The sequence below is a fragment of the Patagioenas fasciata genome, chromosome 11, assembly GCF_037038585.1.
Source record: "Patagioenas fasciata isolate bPatFas1 chromosome 11, bPatFas1.hap1, whole genome shotgun sequence".
Classification (NCBI taxonomy): Eukaryota; Metazoa; Chordata; class Aves; order Columbiformes; family Columbidae; genus Patagioenas; species Patagioenas fasciata.
In genome coordinates this window covers 6,717,618-6,738,018 of record NC_092530.1, presented here as the reverse complement: position 1 = coordinate 6,738,018, position 20,401 = coordinate 6,717,618, and positions in this window count along the sequence as shown.

Below are 20,401 nucleotides of genomic sequence, written 5' to 3'. Positions count from 1 at the left end.
CACGCTCCAAGCATGGATTCGCTAAATGAGTATCATGGGCAGTCCACACGCTGGAGCCCCACCGATGATAGGTCCGACGACTCACGCCATGCTGAGGCCCTGTTAACGAAGAAACGCCCCTCTTTCTCACAGCAGATTCTGTTCTCAGCTTCTCGAACTGGCCTTGAGATTCCTTTGGGCCTGACTAATTCAACAACGTATCTCCTTCTAACGAAACCCCTTCACTATTCCCCCTTTTTGTTCTTGAACTAGTCAGGCCCCTTAAACAGCATGCTGAATCGTCTTTGAAATACACTGCAACATAGGATACATGATTAACAACATAATTACAATCACATATAATGTAGCTAAACCTTACTTAATAAGATTAAACAACTATCTGCTTATACTCAAACCTTCATATCATATATAAAACCTTAATTCTGCTTATGACAACCTTACCAACGCACTATTTTAGAATAGTCAGACAACTTAATACAATATATTCTCTTAAATTCCTAGAAGATCTATAACTGCGCGGTTTATAGAGTAACGTACTTAATACCATCAGCATACGCTAATTATTGACTTAATATCTTAAAACTTATATTAACCTATTCATATGCTAATTATTGAATTAATATCTTTAAACTTATATTAACCTATTTAAAAGATCTATAGCTTAATCTTAATATCTCTTTTAAAACCTTACCAGTTGCTAAATTAGGTTACCATGGTAGAAATATCTTATACTTTTACCTTATCTATGCATAGATTATCTAATTGTAATATCACCCTTTTGGAACTCTTACCATCTGTTCAAATTAGCATTCTCTATGGAAGGTACCTTATCTGTTTACTAATAAGCTTTTAGACCACTGGGTCTAAGAGCATCTATAACACTGAATAAGAATTCATGGTTTACATTTGAGACAATTCTCACAACTTATCTCCCTCCTGTCCTTCTGCATCTGTCGAATCTTTGTTGTCGTTATTCAGCCATGGCTTGATCCATTTCGCAGGAATCCATTTTGATCCTTGATCTGTAATGACACAAGCATAACCCTTTCCCCAAGTTATTAATTGGAAAGGACCCTCCCATTCACCAGTAACTCCACTGCGTATTTTGACCTGACATTGATTTTCTCTAAGGTCTGTCAAGTGTCCTCTTAAGCTTGTTCCATGACGAATCATAGGTGGAATGTCGAATCCTTGCGGAAGGCGTAAAAAGTTCAAGACATATAATGCTTTGCTTAGTCTGTCATGTGGAGTAGTACAGTCAGTTCCCCCTTTTTGTTTGTCAAGCTGATGCTTGAGAGTTCGATTCATCCTTTCTACCAAGGCCTGACCAGTAGGAGAATTTGGTATCCCTGTAATGTGCTTAACACCCCACAATTGAAAAAAGGTGGCAGTAGCTTTGGCGATATAACCAGGTGCGTTGCCTGTCTTGACCTGTGCAAGAACTCCCAAAGCTGCAAAAGCAGAACGTAAATGTCGTTGCACATGTGAACTAGTTTCACCAGTCTGAGCAGTGGCCCATGTGGCGAAAGAATATGTATCAATAGACATATGCACATACTTCAGCCTGCCAAATTCAGGGACATGTGTGACGTCCATTTGCCACAATTCCAAGGCTCCTAATCCTCTTGGATTGACTCCTGCGCCCAGCCCTACTGAGATGCGCTGACAATCTGCACAACTTTTAACAATACCTCGGGCTTCACTTTCGGACAATGAAAATTGCCGCTGTAAGACCTGAGCAGACTGATGGAGGAAACTATGAGAGCGTACTGCTTGCCCAAACCTATCTACTGGAGGTGGAACCCAGGCAGGAGATACAAGAAAATCAGCTCGGCGGTTTCCTTCAGCTAAATCGCCTTGAATTGTCAGATGACTACGGATATGTGTTATGAAGTATCAGTGTTGTCTCTCTTCGATCAACAACCATAGTTGCTTGAACAAAGACATCAGCTGTGCATCCTGAACCTCTTTGAGCAATGATCTTTCAACGCGAGCTACCGCACCTACCACATACAAAGAATCGCAAACAATATTCACTGGGCTATGAGCAAATCTGATAAACACTTCTATTACAGTCCTGAGTTCCAAATGCTGAGTTGGTCCTTTCAGGTCAGTTAGTATCACATCGTGCCATTTTCCATCTGTTTTCCATGTAATTGCTGCTTTCTGCATTTTACCCCCTGCGTCAGTGAACACTGTGGGTCCTTTAACAGGAAATTCTGAGAGAAGAGGGGGACCCTCCTCCATTGATCCCATATTCAAAACTGACATTAACTTGTGTGGAGGGGAAAACGTCTTAATTAAAGCTCGAGAATCTAATAACGCAATCTGAAAAGGTAAGGAGTTCTGCAAAGCCCACTGTAAATATTCTGAAACGAGGGGAACAATGATATATGCAGGCTCAGCCCCTGAAATTTCGACTATTCTCTGCCTACCTTTCATTATAAGCTGAGCAAAGACTTCAACCCTGGTTGTAATGGTTCGTTTGAGTCGAAAACGCAAAAACACCCACTCTAAGATCTTTAACGGCTCCTTACCAGTTGTCCATTGCATTATGAGAGCAAAAGGATAGTTAGTATTGTTTACAATTAGTAGTCCGATTACATAATCTGGGTTCCACCTATGGCTGAAAGCTTTTACAAGTTTGGACATAATCTTTTTCAGAGCAGCATCCGCCTCAGCAGTAAGCGTTCTAGGAGAGCTAATGTCACTATCCCCTTTTAGCAGTTTTACAATTGGAGCTAAATCCTCATTAGTGATCCCACAAATGGTTCGGACCCAATTCAGATCACCCACTAGTTTCTGCACATCATTTAAGGATTGAATGACAGGCCGACATACTGTTTTCTGAGGTTTCACTGTGGACTGAGAAATTTCCCAACCAAGATATTTCCATGCTGGTTGAATTTGTACCTTTTCTGGAGCAATTTGCAATCCTCTATGCTGCAATGTATCAGATACTTCATTTATCAACAAATCAGTCGAAAAAGTTTCCCCAGCTATCAATATGTCATCCATGTAGTGGCAAATCACTAACTCAGGATGAGATTTTCTGATTGATTGCAAGGCCCAAGCTACATAAATTTGACACATAGTTGGGGAATTTTTCATTCCCTGTGGCAAAACTACCCATTGATACCTTTTCGCAGGTTCAGCCTTATTTGCAGAATTTATGGAAAATGCAAAACGTTTACAGTCATCAGGATGTAAAGCAATGGTGAAAAAACAATCTTGCAAGTCAATTATTAAGATCTGCCAGTTTTCTGGAATCATGACAGGGGATGGTAATCCCGGCTGTAATGCTCCCATGTCTTCCATGGTATCATTAATTTTTCGAAGATCATGTAACAACCTCCATTTCTTTGATTTTTTCTGAATAGTAAACACAGGAGTATTCCAGGGACTTGTAGACGGCTCTAAATGCCCTTTTTCAAGCTGTTCCTGTACTAGCTCTTCAACATGGGCGAGTTTTCTTTACTGAGCGGCCATTGATTTACCCATACTGGATCATCATTTTTCCACTGTAATTTCAGTACTGGTCACCCATCATCAATGGCCGCTTCTAGAAATGCTGTTGTTTCGTCACCAGAGTTGCTCCTAGTTGTCCTAACACATCCCGTCCTAATAGAGAAACAGGGATAGACATCACATTCACGCAGTAAAGAACTAAATTACTCATGTTCTTCTATATTATCACAAAATGCACATTTTGAGTCAACGGAATCTCATGATTTAACAGACTGTGAACTTATCGTATCATATAACAAAGACCTATCAAAATTGCAACATGCTTAAACAGATACCCACAGAGAAAACAGGTTAATAAGGAAAGCATCTTGCAGACTTTAACAAGTTTTCTGACCCGTGTGTTATCAGTTAAGTCTCTCTCAGCTTGTTGAAGTTCAAATCGCCCCGCCTGTAAAACTGTCTGAAATGATTTAATGATTTCTTGTCCGAGTGCTTTCCTATGTTTTAAAACACCTCCCAATACCAATTTTTTTAGGAACACAACTGAAAACAATCATTCCTGACCTCATCTTGCAAGTAAAAACCTTGGTGGGGGGGGGGAAGCACAGGGCTGCTCGCAGCCTGAGTGGGAAGAGCGGGCAGAAGGTTTTATGGCGCACTTAAAAACAACTAGTAAAACAATTAACTCACATTCATGACAAGCTGCTTGATTTTCAGAGAGACGGTACACAGGAACACATAATATGTACTGTAAAACTCGCAAATAACATGCTGATAGCAAACATTAGCATTCTCTACTGCTAATTTCAACACCAGTGCTTCCTTAACTTCTAAGTTTTCAACCTGCTTATTGATGGTCTCTTGAAGGTGGTCAATAAATTGCATGTAATTCTCATTGGGACCCTGATTAATAGTTGCAAACAATTTGGCTGCTTTGTTGGTTTCAGGCACCTCTCTCATAGCTTGATATGGCTGACTGTTGGATTCACTCGCTAATAGCTGATCTGATCTTTCACACAGTTCTTTTGCCCAGTTCTTATCCGGCGACTCCTTCTGTTCTCTTGTAGGAATTAGAAGGGCAGAAGGCGGTAAAGGCGGACACGAATCAGTAAAATAATTGATATTACAATTATTTACGACTTTAACATTCTCAGCTTTCACCAGTCCTTTTGACAAATTATCTGACTCCAGTTCTTTGGACTTCTTGGTCTCTCTAGGGTCGTGTGATGGTACAGGAGGCCATCCACTCGGTAATTTTCCTCCCTCCGCCCCAGACTGTTGTATCATCGGGGGCGCCGAAGGCACAAGAGGGCATGGAGCAGGAAGGATATCGAAAACACGAACTGGATAAGCTTCACAGTTATTTTTAGAGTTCTTTTCAGACTGTAACGCTGCAAAAATTCCAGTAACCGCAGCCCGCTCAGCCTTAAATTCTTTTAAGGTGGAAATCATAAGCTTCCATGTAGTCGCTAATGATTTAGCTTCTTTATCTCCGTCGCTAACCTTATCCCATAATTTCTGCCCTATATCGTCCCAAAGTTCAATTTTAAAAGCTTTCTCAGCTTCTGTCGGGTAGCCGTTAGTTCTACACCAAACCAACAGTCTACGTATGTTACTTTCTTCATATTTAAGTCCTCTCATAGAGAGAATATGCAGGAGGATTTTAACTATAGCTTCTTCCTCAGAGGATATATTCTGCCCCATAACTTCACTCTTCCCTCCTCCTGCTCCCAGCCGCTCACCTTTCCCGGCGCCGCCTTCAACAAAATTTATCCGCGGAACGTCCGTACGTCTCCGCCCGGCTCTCAGTCCAGCTGAGCCGCCTCCGGCTGGGTTGCTCCAGGCTTTTCCCCGACCGTAGTGAGACGCCGTTCGGAGTATCACGTCGGGGTCACCATTTGTTGGAACGATAAAGGACTCAGCACTCCGATTCAATGTGAATCACGCCAAAGCCATTTATTACAGAAGCATGTCTCCTTATATACACAACTATTCTCTAATCACGAATCCACGCTCCAAGCATGGATTCGCTAAATGAGTATCATGGGCAGTCCACACGCTGGAGCCCCACCGATGACAGGTCCGACGACTCACGCCATGCTGAGGCCCTGTTAATGAAGAAACGCCCCTCTTTCTCACAGCAGATTCTGTTCTCAGCTTCTCGAACTGGCCTTGAGATTCCTTTGGGCCTGACTAATTCAACAACATATCTCCTTCTAACGAAACCCCTTCACAGATCAGCAGCCCAGCTGAAATGCAGCTGCAGCAACGCACACAGAATGGGCAATGAACAGAGGAGCTGGAAGCCGTTGTACAGCAGAAAAGCTACAATGTAGTTGCCATCACAGAAACATGATCATGGCCAACAGCATGTGTACCTTTGCAAACTCTCTGGATTATTAATGGAAAATCATCTAAGAACCGTGCCATCCTAGCAGGATTTGGGGACACTTCCAGGCATGGAGCCCCAACTACTCCAGCCTGCGAGCACCCCTTCCAGCCCAAGGCTTGGAGAGAGGAGACAGGTCAGTGCCTCAGCAAGGGATCCTCCACTGCACGGAGCTGCCCTGTTTTCAGAGGCAACATGTCCAGCTTTTGTTTATCTTGGCAGAGTAGGACAAGAGTTTTACACAGCTGGCAGTAACAAACTGTAGGAAGTAACAATTATTCTATATAAAATATTTACAATGTTGACATGATGATGTAGTATAGAAGAAACACCAGCTTGGGGTGACAGCAGCAGCCTTGGGATGTGACAACGCAGGATGTGGCGCTGAGTGCAGGCACAAAGGGGTCAGAGATGGGGCTGAGGCTTGGCGCATAAACCATTCACGGGGGCTCAGCCCAACATAACATATGAAAACATGAAAAAATGAAAAACAGAGCCTGGCAGAGGGCAGCGGGCTTGAGCTCATGTCACCCTACGCGTCCCTTCCTGACGTGATGATGAGCGTTGTCCAGAGCGCAGCAAGGAGCTTCACCTTTAGACTGCGCCTCAACCGTGCGCTGTCACTGCTATGCGCTGCTTAGTACTGGGACTTCAGGGCACCTCTGTGTCACCAGGCCCTGTGTCACAGTCCATTCTGTGATGGACTCATGATGCTTCATTTAACTTGATGTCGAAGCACAAAATTAAGGCAACAAAAATGCCAAGGGGTTATAATTCTGTCACACAGTGTTACCTTATTATTTGCCCGTAAAGCGGCACGCGAAACAGAGTGTAGAGGAAGAAGGGAAGGAAAAAAGAAAAGGGGGGAAGAGGATTGGGTTACTACCAAACGAGTCCCAAAGGCCTCCCTCTGGTCTCCAGTCCCGTAGAGCCCTGCCGGTCCTCTGTCATGATTCGGGATCCTTTGGTGGGGAGATCCCAACGATGTCCAGTCAGGAAACATCTTTTATGTGTCTTCACTTCCCCTCACTTTGGGATTTTCTTCATTTCTTGACTTCAGTAAAGCATTTGACACAGCCTCCCACAGTGTCCTTGCTGCTAAACTGAGGGAGTGTGGTCTGGACAATGGGGTAGGGACGTGGACTGTGAACTGGTTGAAGGGAAGAAGACAGGGAGTCGTGGTCAACGGGGCAGAGTCCAGTTGGAGGCCTGGATCCAGTGCAGTGCCTCAGGGGGCAGTGCTGGGGCCGGAATTATTCAATATATTCATCAACAACTTGGATGAGGGAATAGAGTGACTGTCAGCAAGTTTGCTGGTGACACCAAGCTGGGAGGAGTGGCTGACACTGGAAGCTGTGCTGCCATGAGAGACCTGGACAGGATGGAGAGTTGGGCAGGGAAAAATTTAATGAAATAGAACAAGGGCAAGTGTGGAGTCTTGAATCTGGGCAGGAACAACCTCAGGTTCTACAAAGATGCTGAAGGGAGTGGAGCATCTCCCGTGTGAGGAAAGGCTGAGGGAGCTGGGGCTCTGGAGCTGGAGAAGAGGAAACTGAGTGGGGACTCATTCATGGGGATCAATATGGAAAGGGGCAGTGTCAGGAGGATGGAGCCAGGCTCTTCTGGGTGACATCCAGTGACAGGACAAGGGGCAATGGGTGCAAACTGGAACACAGGAGGTTCCACTTAAATTTGAGAAGAAACTTGTTCGGAGTGAGGGTGTCAGAACCTGGCCCAGGCTGCCCAGGGAGGTTGTGGAGTCTCCTTCTCTGCAGACATTCAAACCCGCCTGGACACCTTCCTGTGGAACCTCAGCTGGGTGTTCCTGCTCCATGGGGGGATTGCACTGGATGAGCTTTACAGGGCCCTTCAACCCCTGACACTCTGGGATTCTGGGTTTCTCTGACATATGACATGAAAATAAAGCGTAATTTTCCAAGGATTTGTCTGCTCCCTAGGCTCAAAACAAACTGCATGGAGCGGGGAGTAAGTGTGCTAGGGGAACAAAAGGAGATAGAGAGCTTGCAAGGACCTGTAGCAGATTCTGAGAGCCTGCTGCCATCCTAGAAAGATTTGGCTGGTGCAGCAGCTGAGAGGTAACGGCCATGATGGGTCCCCAGAGTGATGCTTTGGGGCCGGTGGCACGTGCATCTCCCTAACCAGGCAGTAGAATGCACTTCGGGCCCGGTAGAAGGAAGGTGGCAGAGGCAATGCATTGGAGAGCTGGCACGCTAAAACTGGGAGTTGGATGAGGCCACCTCCTTTAGCAAGTGAGTCATGGAACAGCTCAGAAGTTCTGTAAAAGCGCACCTTGAGAGAGCACTGGTTGTCACAAAAGGGGGAAACGGTAGATTCTATTGCTGCAAACGGACTGTGTGGTTTTGTGAATGTGGCTTCAGCCTTTTTCTTCAAAGTAGGCTCATGCCTACTTCAGAAAACTCATGACGATCATGTTGAAAACAAAGAATGAGTGTGGTGAGGCTGTAGAGAGGCCCTTGGTGTGTCCTGCAAACAAGATCTGAAGGCGGATTGTTGCAGGTGTAGCGGAGCAGGCAGCAGCATCTCTGAGCCAAGCTCTGGGGCACGGGCTCCTGTGTGCTGGGGACAGCTTCCCTCGCCATGCTCTGCTCTCTCCTCCTTCAAGCAGGGGCTGCCCCACGCCGTGCACAGCCAGTCCCAGCCGGCCTGGAGGTGGGTGTCCCCATGGCGACCGCCCGGGCTCTGTGATGTGAGCACCTCGTCATAACCAGAAGCCATTGTGACACGGGGTCGTCATAGCCAGAGGCCATTGTGACATGGGGGTCCCCGCCCTGACCGTGGGGGTATTTAAGGAGCAGCTTCTGAGGAGGCAGCAGCTTCTGAGGAGGCAGCAGCTTCTGAGGAGGCAGCAGCTTCGGAGGAGGCAGCAGCTTCTGAGGAGGCAGCAGCTTCGGAGGAGGCAGCAGCTTCGGAGGAGGCAGCAGTTTCGGAGGAGGCAGCAGCTCCTCACGAGGCAGCAGCTCCCCTGGGTGCCCGTTGCAGCTCTGCAGCAGGCGAGGCCCAAGATGCCGATTGACAAGGAGGCGAACGCCCACTCCCAGCCCTTCGGGCTGCCCCCCTTGCTCCATAAGCCACAGGGGAGGGATGGTACAGGGCAGGAGGGAGAGGCCGGTGGTTGGATGGGGCCGCAAGCAGCTGCTGCGGTGCCGGGGCTGCCGCCTCCATCCCACGTGTCCTGCTCCTCCTCCTGCCCGCAGGTCAGCCACGGCCCGGGCCAGCACACCATCCAGGGCACCTGGGTCACCCCCTCGGTCCAGGAGAGCTTCCAGGACCACCATGGAGGTCCCCAGGAGGGGTCTGGCTGGCCTCGCAGCACCGACACCGCGGCAGCAGCAGAGGCAGAGTGCCCGGCACCTGCCCCACAGGGCCCCACAGCCTACGACGCGGCTCTGTGGGACACAGCCCAGCGCATCGTCAGTGAGGCCATGCGCAGAGCTGTGGCTGAGATCTTGGGAACTGGCCAGGAAGCAGAGGAACAGCAGGACCTGGCCCAGCACATGGATGTGGAGGATGAGAGCAGCAAAGAGGGGTGCCAAGGCAGAGACAACTCCATCCAGAACATCTGGATCAACCCCTCGGTCCAGGAGCTCCTCCAGGACGCCCCTGCAGGTCCCCAGGAGGGCTCTGGCTTGCCCAGCTGCACAGACACGGAGGGGGCAGCAGAAGCAGGGAGCCCGGCACCTGCCCAGCACAGCCCCACAGAGGACGATGTGGCTCTGTCGGACATCGTGGAGTACATCGTCAGTGAGGCCGTGCGCAGGGCTGAGGCTGAGATCCAGGGACCTGGCCAGCAAGCGGAGGAACAGCAGGACCTGGCCCAATGCATGGATGTTCCAGCGGCAGCACCTGCACCTGCAGCACTTGAAGTCATTGAGGCTCATTTGGCAGGAGAGGATGAGGGACAGCCCAGCACAGCCCCTCTCGTCCCAGCTGCAAAGGATCAAGAGGAAAAGGCGGTTTCTTCAATGTCTGGAGAGCATGGAGGAGAGACCAGCACAGACATCGCCTGCCCAGCGCAGGGCCCAGCTCCACGGCGACGGCCTTCCCGGTTCAGGAGGGTGCTCCGGGCTCTGCGCAGGGCTTTCCGCTGCAGCTGCACCGCGGGACAGCAAGAGGAGTAGAGCCCGGCTGCCAGCGCCACGCGGGTCCCTGGACATGCGGCTGGTCCTGAGCCTGCGCAGCGCCCAGAGGGAGCGTCTGAGGGCGGCACACCAGGGATGGGAGCATGGACGGCGACCGCGGCGTTCACCTGCCCTGAGGACATGGTGCTGCCAGCCTCTGCTCGGCCTTGGATTGTTTTAAGAAATCAATAAAGCCAATTAAAAAAAAAATGACAGTTTTCCCCCTGTGCTCATCTGTTCCTGCTCCCCCTCGGGACAAAGAAGGCTGCAGGAAATCTCTGTCCTCGGGGTGTCCCGACATTGCTTTCGGGAAGCCATGGGCTGGTGCTGCCGCAAGCCGGCAGTCTGGCTGGATCCCCCTCAAGCTCCCTTCCCACCTGCCTGTCTCCAATTCGAGTCAAGGACTTGGAACATTTGAGATCTATCGCCGACTTGGCCTGGTTGACCTAATCCATGCACCGTACGGCATCCCCTTCGTCTCACAAGGAACCTCCCCATTGCGGGGGTGTTTCAGAGCACCTCCCTGAGCTGATACAGGCGAGACCCTCCAAACCCACACGCGGTGCCTCACCTCCACCGAGGGTCTTCCAAGTGAGGAAGAGCCGGCTGCTCGCTCCCTTGCTGGAAATCTGAGCCATGATCCATCTCTGCACAAGGCTCTGACGCACAAGGCTTCCAGCGTCACGAGAGCACGTTCAGGCCTGAGACACCGGGGAGAAGCGCCGCAAACAGTGCTGGTCTTGAGAAGAAATGCGCCCGCTCAGAGCTTCATCTCAGATGTGTGCTCCTCCGCCCTGGGTTTCTGGGCTCTAAAAATGGAGGGAGGCTCAGGTATAAACCCGGTTAGCCAAGAGCCGCAGCAGCTGCTGATCCCTGTGTGGCCCATTGCAAACCAGCCACGGCTGTCTGTGGCTGCTGCACAGCCTGGGCTGCAGCCTTCGCAGCATCCTCCTCTTCCCCAGCACCTCCGCGCACTGCACAGAACCAGAGCTGATTGCAATGACTGGGGCAGCAGTGGGCAGCAGCAGCATCTCTCTTCCCAGCCTCCAGCTGCTTAGTTGCTGTCACGCTCCATTCAGTGATGGACTCGTTACAGTTTGTTCACCTTGATCCTGAAGCGCAAAATTAAGGCAACCAAAATGCCAAGGGGTTATAATTCTATCACACAGTGTTACTTTATTATTTTGCCCGTAAAGCGGCCTGTGAAAGAGAATGTAGAGGAAAAAGGGAAAGAAAAATGAAAAGGGGGGAAAGAGGATTTGGTTACCACCGAACGAGTCCCAAAGGCGTCCCTCTGGTCTCCAGTCCCATAGAGTCCTGCCGGTCCTCTGTTGTGATTCAGGATCCTTTGGTGGGGAGATCTCAATGATGTCCAGTCAGGATCCATCTTTTATGCGTCTTCACCCCCTTTTCTCCCACGAGTTGAGGCCAGTCTCCGCCTTTGTTTCCCAACCGAGGCTTAACTGCGCAGGCTCGAAAAGTCCTTGCTTCGTTTGCCAGAACCCATCTGCGCCTGCGTGGCCTCACGTTCAGGGCTTTCTTTATGGTCCATTGGGTGACCTCAAAAGCCTTGGCGAGCCTCTGCGCATGCTCTTCTTCGTTGGCTTTACTAACAGGGAGCAGGTGGAAGGAGAGTTTGGCTGAAGCAGCAGGTGAAAATCCATCGTCTGGACAGCAACTGTTGTCCCCAGGTCAGAGAGACCCATAGAACACAATTCCTTTTAGGAGGTGGGGGCTAGCCTGGCTGAGGCAGCAGGTGAAGCCCACACAGCGGCTGTTGCTAACGGTAGCCCCCGGGTCAGAGAGACCTGTGCAACACAGTTCTTCCTCAGGCCTCTTTCCAAGTCATTGTCCGTTCAAGCTCTTGATGGCGATGTTCGGGCAAATACTGTCCTTCAGACCAACTCTTACACCCTGGCAAGCTCCTGGGCCACCTCAAATATGTAAATAAGTAAAATTTGTATTAAATGCTAACAACCTTCAAAAAACGTTCCACGTGTGGAGTATCTAAAAGAACCTGTTCAGGGAGCGTTGGGGTCTCCTGTGAGAAGACACCCTCGAAGCGGATCTTGTCCTCGGTGCAGGTGAGCTTGCAGGCTCCGGGCTCCTCAGAGATGATGGCGCGCGGCGAGGGCTCAAGGGACAACACTGTGGCAAAGTCAGCCTGCGCCTCCGCCACGTTCCACACCGCTGCGTGGGCCTTCCTCCGCTTGAACGAAGCCCTGGTGTTGTCCTTGTACTTGTTGAGAATCACAGAATCCCAGGATGTCAGGGAATGGAGGGCCCTGGAAAGCTCACCCAGTGCAATCCCCCCATGGAGCAGGAACACCCAGCTGAGGTTCCACAGGAAGGTGTCAAGGCGGGTTTGAATGTCTGCAGAGAAGGAGACTCCACAACCTCCCTGGGCAGCCTGGGCCAGGCTCTGCCACCCTCACCCCAAACAAGTTTCTTCTCATATTCAAGTGGAACCTCCTGTGTTCCAGTTTGTACCCATTGCCCCTCGTCCTGTCACTGGTTGTCACCCAGAAGAGCCTGGCTCCATCCTCCTGACACTCCCCCTTTCTATATTGATCCCCAGGAATGAGTCCCCCCTCATTCTCCTCCAGCTCCAGAGCCCCAGCTCCCTCAGCCTTTCCTCACACGGGAGATGCTCCACTCCCTTCAGCATCTTGGTGGCTGCGCTGGACTCTCTCCAGCAGTTCCCTGTCCTTCTGGAACTGAGGGGCCACAACTGGACACAATATTCCAGGTGTGGTCTCCCCAGGGCAGAGTAGAGGGGCAGGAGAACCTCTCTGACCTACTGACTACCCCCTTCTAATCCACCCCAGGTACCATTGGCCTTCTTGGCTTTTTTAAATTCTTGGATGGGCTGCTACCCAGGTCGTTTGCTCTGCTGTCTCAGCAGAGGCAGGGGATGGAGAGCAGTGCAGTAGAAGAAACAGAAGGGTTGTAGATGTGCTAGAAAACACAGAAATGCCTGGGAATGGCTGCAAAGGAGTTGGGGCTTCTCACTGCAAAAAGGTGCTGGGATCAGTGTTGGAACGATAAAGGACTCAGCACTCCGATTCAATGTGAATCACACAAAAGTCATTTATTACAGAAGCATGTCTCCTTATATACACAACTATTCTCTAATCACGAATCCACGCTCCAAGCATGGATTCGCTAAATGAGTATCATGGGCAGTCCACACGCTGGAGCCCCACCGATGATAGGTTCGACGACTCACGCCATGCTGAGGCCCTGTTAACGAAGAAACGCCCCTCTTTCTCACAGCAGATTCTGTTCTCAGCTTCTCGAACTGGCCTTGAGATTCCTTTGGGCCTGACTAATTCAACAACGTATCTCCTTCTAACGAAACCCCTTCACTATTCCCCCTTTTTGTTCTTGAACTAGTCAGGCCCCTTAAACAGCATGCTGAATCGTCTTTGAAATACACTGCAACATAGGATACATGATTAACAACATAATTACAATCACATATAATGTAGCTAAACCTTACTTAATAAGATTAAACAACTATCTGCTTATACTCAAACCTTCATATCATATATAAAACCTTAATTCTGCTTATGACAACCTTACCAACGCACTATTTTAGAATAGTCAGACAACTTAATACAATATATTCTCTTAAATTCCTAGAAGATCTATAACTGCGCGGTTTATAGAGTAACGTACTTAATACCATCAGCATACGCTAATTATTGACTTAATATCTTAAAACTTATATTAACCTATTCATATGCTAATTATTGAATTAATATCTTTAAACTTATATTAACCTATTTAAAAGATCTATAGCTTAATCTTAATATCTCTTTTAAAACCTTACCAGTTGCTAAATTAGGTTACCATGGTAGAAATATCTTATACTTTTACCTTATCTATGCATAGATTATCTAATTGTAATATCACCCTTTTGGAACTCTTACCATCTGTTCAAATTAGCATTCTCTATGGAAGGTACCTTATCTGTTTACTAATAAGCTTTTAGACCACTGGGTCTAAGAGCATCTATAACACTGAATAAGAATTCATGGTTTACATTTGAGACAATTCTCACAACTTATCTCCCTCCTGTCCTTCTGCATCTGTCGAATCTTTGTTGTCTTTATTCAGCCATGGCTTGATCCATTTCGCAGGAATCCATTTTGATCCTTGATCTGTAATGACACAAGCATAACCCTTTCCCCAAGTTATTAATTGGAAAGGACCCTCCCATTCACCAGTAACTCCACTGCGTATTTTGACCTGACATTGATTTTCTCTAAGGTCTGTCAAGTGTCCTCTTAAGCTTGTTCCATGACGAATCATAGGTGGAATGTCGAATCCTTGCGGAAGGCGTAAAAAGTTCAAGACATATAATGCTTTGCTTAGTCTGTCATGTGGAGTAGTACAGTCAGTTCCCCCTTTTTGTTTGTCAAGCTGATGCTTGAGAGTTCGATTCATCCTTTCTACCAAGGCCTGACCAGTAGGAGAATTTGGTATCCCTGTAATGTGCTTAACACCCCACAATTGAAAAAAGGTGGCAGTAGCTTTGGCGATATAACCAGGTGCGTTGCCTGTCTTGACCTGTGCAAGAACTCCCAAAGCTGCAAAAGCAGAACGTAAATGTCGTTGCACATGTGAACTAGTTTCACCAGTCTGAGCAGTGGCCCATGTGGCGAAAGAATATGTATCAATAGACATATGCACATACTTCAGCCTGCCAAATTCAGGGACATGTGTGACGTCCATTTGCCACAATTCCAAGGCTCCTAATCCTCTTGGATTGACTCCTGCGCCCAGCCCTACTGAGATGCGCTGACAATCTGCACAACTTTTAACAATACCTCGGGCTTCACTTTCGGACAATGAAAATTGCCGCTGTAAGACCTGAGCAGACTGATGGAGGAAACTATGAGAGCGTACTGCTTGCCCAAACCTATCTACTGGAGGTGGAACCCAGGCAGGAGATACAAGAAAATCAGCTCGGCGGTTTCCTTCAGCTAAATCGCCTTGAATTGTCAGATGACTACGGATATGTGTTATGAAGTATCAGTGTTGTCTCTCTTCGATCAACAACCATAGTTGCTTGAACAAAGACATCAGCTGTGCATCCTGAACCTCTTTGAGCAATGATCTTTCAATGCGAGCTACCGCACCTACCACATACAAAGAATCGCAAACAATATTCACTGGGCTATGAGCAAATCTGATAAACACTTCTATTACAGTCCTGAGTTCCAAATGCTGAGTTGGTCCTTTCAGGTCAGTTAGTATCACATCGTGCCATTTTCCATCTGTTTTCCATGTAATTGCTGCTTTCTGCATTTTACCCCCTGCGTCAGTGAACACTGTGGGTCCTTTAACAGGAAATTCTGAGAGAAGAGGGGGACCCTCCTCCATTGATCCCATATTCAAAACTGACATTAACTTGTGTGGAGGGGAAAACGTCTTAATTAAAGCTCGAGAATCTAATAACGCAATCTGAAAAGGTAAGGAGTTCTGCAAAGCCCACTGTAAATATTCTGAAACGAGGGGAACAATGATATATGCAGGCTCAGCCCCTGAAATTTCGACTATTCTCTGCCTACCTTTCATTATAAGCTGAGCAAAGACTTCAACCCTGGTTGTAATGGTTCGTTTGAGTCGAAAACGCAAAAACACCCACTCTAAGATCTTTAACGGCTCCTTACCAGTTGTCCATTGCATTATGAGAGCAAAAGGATAGTTAGTATTGTTTACAATTAGTAGTCCGATTACATAATCTGGGTTCCACCTATGGCTGAAAGCTTTTACAAGTTTGGACATAATCTTTTTCAGAGCAGCATCCGCCTCAGCAGTAAGCGTTCTAGGAGAGCTAATGTCACTATCCCCTTTTAGCAGTTTTACAATTGGAGCTAAATCCTCATTAGTGATCCCACAAATGGTTCGGACCCAATTCAGATCACCCACTAGTTTCTGCACATCATTTAAGGATTGAATGACAGGCCGACATACTGTTTTCTGAGGTTTCACTGTGGACTGAGAAATTTCCCAACCAAGATATTTCCATGCTGGTTGAATTTGTACCTTTTCTGGAGCAATTTGCAATCCTCTATGCTGCAATGTATCAGATACTTCATTTATCAACAAATCAGTCGAAAAAGTTTCCCCAGCTATCAATATGTCATCCATGTAGTGGCAAATCACTAACTCAGGATGAGATTTTCTGATTGATTGCAAGGCCCAAGCTACATAAATTTGACACATAGTTGGGGAATTTTTCATTCCCTGTGGCAAAACTACCCATTGATACCTTTTCGCAGGTTCAGCCTTATTTGCAGAATTTATGGAAAATGCAAAACGTTTACAGTCATCAGGATGTAAAGCAATGGTGAAAAAACAATCTTGCAAGTCAATTATTAAGATCTGCCAGTTTTCTGGAATCATGACAGGGGATGGTAATCCCGGCTGTAATGCTCCCATGTCTTCCATGGTATCATTAATTTTTCGAAGATCATGTAACAACCTCCATTTCTTTGATTTTTTCTGAATAGTAAACACAGGAGACGGCTCTAAATGCCCTTTTTCAAGCTGTTCCTGTACTAGCTCTTCAACATGGGCGAGTTTTCTTTACTGAGTGGCCATTGATTTACCCATACTGGATCATCATTTTTCCACTGTAATTTCAGTACTGGTCACCCATCATCAATGGCCGCTTCTAGAAATGCTGTTGTTTCGTCACCAGAGTTGCTCCTAGTTGTCCTAACACATCCCGTCCTAATAGAGAAACAGGGATAGACATCACATTCACGCAGTAAAGAACTAAATTACTCATGTTCTTCTATATTATCACAAAATGCACATTTTGAGTCAACGGAATCTCATGATTTAACAGACTGTGAACTTATCGTATCATATAACAAAGACCTATCAAAATTGCAACATGCTTAAACAGATACCCACAGAGAAAACAGGTTAATAAGGAAAGCATCTTGCAGACTTTAACAAGTTTTCTGACCCGTGTGTTATCAGTTAAGTCTCTCTCAGCTTGTTGAAGTTCAAATCGCCCCGCCTGTAAAACTGTCTGAAATGATTTAATGATTTCTTGTCCGAGTGCTTTCCTATGTTTTAAAACACCTCCCAATACCAATTTTTTTAGGAACACAACTGAAAACAATCATTCCTGACCTCATCTTGCAAGTAAAAACCTTGGTGGGGGGGGGAAGCACAGGGCTGCTTGCAGCCTGAGTGGGAAGAGCGGGCAGAAGGTTTTATGGCGCACTTAAAAACAACTAGTAAAACAATTAACTCACATTCATGACAAGCTGCTTGGTTTTCAGAGAGACGGTACACAGGAACACATAATATGTACTGTAAAACTCGCAAATAACATGCTGATAGCAAACATTAGCATTCTCTACTGCTAATTTCAACACCAGTGCTTCCTTAACTTCTAAGTTTTCAACCTGCTTATTGATGGTCTCTTGAAGGTGGTCAATAAATTGCACGTAATTCTCATTGGGACCCTGATTAATAGTTGCAAACAATTTGGCTGCTTTGTTGGTTTCAGGCACCTCTCTCATAGCTTGATATGGCTGACTGTTGGATTCACTCGCTAATAGCTGATCTGATCTTTCACACAGTTCTTTTGCCCAGTTCTTATCCGGCGACTCCTTCTGTTCTCTTGTAGGAATTAGAAGGGCAGAAGGCGGTAAAGGCGGACACGAATCAGTAAAATAATTGATATTACAATTATTTACGACTTTAACATTCTCAGCTTTCACCAGTCCTTTTGACAAATTATCTGACTCCAGTTCTTTGGACTTCTTGGTGTCTCTAGGGTCGTGTGATGGTACAGGAGGCCATCCACTCGGTAATTTTCCTCCCTCCGCCCCAGACTGTTGTATCATCGGGGGCGCCGAAGGCACAAGAGGGCATGGAGCAGGAAGGATATCGAAAACACGAACTGGATAAGCTTCACAGTTATTTTTAGAGTTCTTTTCAGACTGTAACGCTGCAAAAATTCCAGTAACCGCAGCCCGCTCAGCCTTAAATTCTTTTAAGGTGGAAATCATAAGCTTCCATGTAGTCGCTAATGATTTAGCTTCTTTATCTCCGTCGCTAACCTTATCCCATAATTTCTGCCCTATATCGTCCCAAAGTTCAATTTTAAAAGCTTTCTCAGCTTCTGTCGGGTAGCCGTTAGTTCTACACCAAACCAACAGTCTACGTATGTTACTTTCTTCATATTTAAGTCCTCTCCTAGAGAGAATATGCAGGAGGATTTTAACTATAGCTTCTTCCTCAGAGGATATATTCTGCCCCATAACTTCACTCTTCCCTCCTCCTGCTCCCAGCCGCTCACCTTTCCCGGCGCCGCCTTCAACAAAATTTATCCGCGGAACGTCCGTACGTCTCCGCCCGGCTCTCAGTCCAGCTGAGCCGCCTCCGGCTGGGTTGCTCCAGGCTTTTCCCCGACCGTAGTGAGACGCCGTTCGGAGTATCACGTCGGGGTCACCATTTGTTGGAACGATAAAGGACTCAGCACTCCGATTCAATGTGAATCACGCCAAAGCCATTTATTACAGAAGCATGTCTCCTTATATACACAACTATTCTCTAATCACGAATCCACGCTCCAAGCATGGATTCGCTAAATGAGTATCATGGGCAGTCCACACGCTGGAGCCCCACCGATGACAGGTCCGACGACTCACGCCATGCTGAGGCCCTGTTAATGAAGAAACGCCCCTCTTTCTCACAGCAGATTCTGTTCTCAGCTTCTCGAACTGGCCTTGAGATTCCTTTGGGCCTGACTAATTCAACAACATATCTCCTTCTAACGAAACCCCTTCACAGATCAGCAGCCCAGCTGAAATGCAGCTGCAGCAACGCACACAGAATGGGCAATGAACAGAGGAGCTGGAAGCCGTTGTACAGCAGAAAAGCTACAATGTAGTTGCCATCACAGAAACATGATCATGGCCAACAGCATGTGTACCTTTGCAAACTCTCTGGATTATTAATGGAAAATCATCTAAGAACCGTGCCATCCTAGCAGGATTTGGGGACACTTCCAGGCATGGAGCCCCAACTACTCCAGCCTGCGAGCACCCCTTCCAGCCCAAGGCTTGGAGAGAGGAGACAGGTCAGTGCCTCAGCAAGGGATCCTCCACTGCACGGAGCTGCCCTGTTTTCAGAGGCAACATGTCCAGCTTTTGTTTATCTTGGCAGAGTAGGACAAGAGTTTTACACAGCTGGCAGTAACAAACTGTAGGAAGTAACAATTATTCTATATAAAATATTTACAATGTTGACATGATGATGTAGTATAGAAGAAACACCAGCTTGGGGTGACAGCAGCAGCCTTGGGATGTGACAACGCAGGATGCGGCGCTGAGTGCAGGCACAAAGGGGTCAGAGATGGGGCTGAGGCTTGGCGCATAAACCATTCACGGGGGCTCAGCCCAACATAACATATGAAAACATGAAAAAATGAAAAACAGAGCCTGGCAGAGGGCAGCGGGCTTGAGCTCATGTCACCCTACGCGTCCCTTCCTGACGTGATGATGAGCGTTGTCCAGAGCGCAGCAAGGAGCTTCACCTTTAGACTGCGCCTCAACCGTGCGCTGTCACTGCTATGCGCTGCTTAGTACTGGGACTTCAGGGCACCTCTGTGTCACCAGGCCCTGTGTCACAGTCCATTCTGTGATGGACTCATGATGCTTCATTTAACTTGATGTCGAAGCACAAAATTAAGGCAACAAAAATGCCAAGGGGTTATAATTCTGTCACACAGTGTTACCTTATTATTTGCCCGTAAAGCGGCACGCGAAACAGAGTGTAGAGGAAGAAGGGAAGGAAAAAAGAAAAGGGGGGAAGAGGATTGGGTTACTACCAAACGAGTCCCAAAGGCCTCCCTCTGGTCTCCAGTCCCGTAGAGCCCTGCCGGTCCTCTGTCATGATTCGGGATCCTTTGGTGGGGAGATCCCAACGATGTCCAGTCAGGAAACATCTTTTATGTGTCTTCACTTCCCCTCACTTTGGGATTTTCTTCATTTCTTGACTTCAGTAAAGCATTTGACACAGCCTCCCACAGTGTCCTTGCTGCTAAACTGAGGGAGTGTGGTCTGGACAATGGGGTAGGGACGTGGACTGTGAACTGGTTGAAGGGAAGAAGACAGGGAGTCGTGGTCAACGGGGCAGAGTCCAGTTGGAGGCCTGGATCCAGTGCAGTGCCTCAGGGGGCAGTGCTGGGGCCGGAATTATTCAATATATTCATCAACAACTTGGATGAGGGAATAGAGTGACTGTCAGCAAGTTTGCTGGTGACACCAAGCTGGGAGGAGTGGCTGACACTGGAAGCTGTGCTGCCATGAGAGACCTGGACAGGATGGAGAGTTGGGCAGGGAAA